Below are 1,283 nucleotides of genomic sequence, written 5' to 3'. Positions count from 1 at the left end.
TAAAAATGAATAACCGTAGAGATGAAGTTACTGGAACGTGAACGGTGCTGGTTGTTGGAAGTGATGATGATGAGAGAAGATATGACGGGTTAAGGTAACCCTAACCGATGTAACATCCTGCAGGAATGGAGTGATGGCCAGTTAACGAGTGAGTACAGATCACATGATGAGTAGTGAAAGGGGCACCAGTGACCAAACGGGTTGCTGAGTGATGAATAATCGAGTTTATGAAGAAGTTTTAGGCAGCGGTCCTATAAATGATGTCACCGTCATCTAAGATGGAAGGATTGTCATGTTGACCAAGGTTTGCAGAACGAGTTAAGGATGACCTGTTGCTATAGAAACCCAATTCTTCACTTGACTTTAGAACGTAATGAATTCATGTGAACGTCAGATGAAAGTGTGCTGGTTAGGGTTAGGGGAACCTGGAGCTTCAGCTGCGACGTGAAGTGGCAAGTTTTAACTTTTTCTCATTGGCCGTAGACGAGAGCTGTGATGTCCGCGACACAGCCCAGCTGTTCGTGTTTGTCCGGGGATAACGGACTTCAAGCTCACAGAGGAGCTGGCAGCAATGCGGTCGATGAGAGGGACAACGGCAGAGGTAAATGCGTGCACGGACACTCTGGGATTGAAATGGGAGAGACCGTCAGGTGTCACAACAGACGTTGTCCTGATCTTACAGGGAAAAATGTCGGACTTTTGAAACGCATGCAAGATAAAGGGACAGATCAAAAATTGGTGTTTTTGCATTGAATTATACACCAACATGTGTTGTGCAAGTCAGTGCTACAGATCAACCGTGTTACTGATGTTGTTACTAAAATAATAAACTCCATCAGGGCCATGAATCACAGACAGTGTGTGGCTCTTCTGGAGGACTCCACCCAGCTGTCAGGAGGCTCAGCCTGGGGAAAGTGCTGAAGAGGGTTTGGGACTGGAAGGCAGAGATTCGAGAGGAAAGGCAAAGACATTCCAGAGCTCTCAGATGAGGACTGGATGGCAGGTTTAGCATTTGCTGTTGATGTGACTGCACTGATGAATGAACCGAACACCAAACTGCAAGGCAAGGACCTTCTTGTTCATGAAGTGCACAACCTCGTGAAGGCCTTCATGAGAAAGCTGCAGTTTCCTTCAAGTCAACTGGAGAGCAACACTCTCACTCACATGCACACCCTAACCACGTCACACCATCAGCTGACCACCTCAGCAGTACTCGTCCATGTTAGGAGCATCACACGGTGAGTTTTCAAGGCGTTTTGAAGATCTCAGAACAATGGAGGATG

The 1,283-nt window shown here is 46.9% G+C and overlaps 1 pseudogene; it reads left to right on the top strand.

Moving 5' to 3' along the window:
* Positions 1 to 536: 536 nt before the first annotated feature.
* LOC139062430 (general transcription factor II-I repeat domain-containing protein 2B-like) overlaps positions 537 to 1,283 on the top strand; it is an 893-nt pseudogene continuing 146 nt past the window's right edge.

This window comes from Nothobranchius furzeri, chromosome 13, assembly GCF_043380555.1.
Source record: "Nothobranchius furzeri strain GRZ-AD chromosome 13, NfurGRZ-RIMD1, whole genome shotgun sequence".
NCBI classification, from domain to species: domain Eukaryota; kingdom Metazoa; phylum Chordata; class Actinopteri; order Cyprinodontiformes; family Nothobranchiidae; genus Nothobranchius; species Nothobranchius furzeri.
This window is presented reverse-complemented; position numbering and strand designations above follow the sequence as displayed.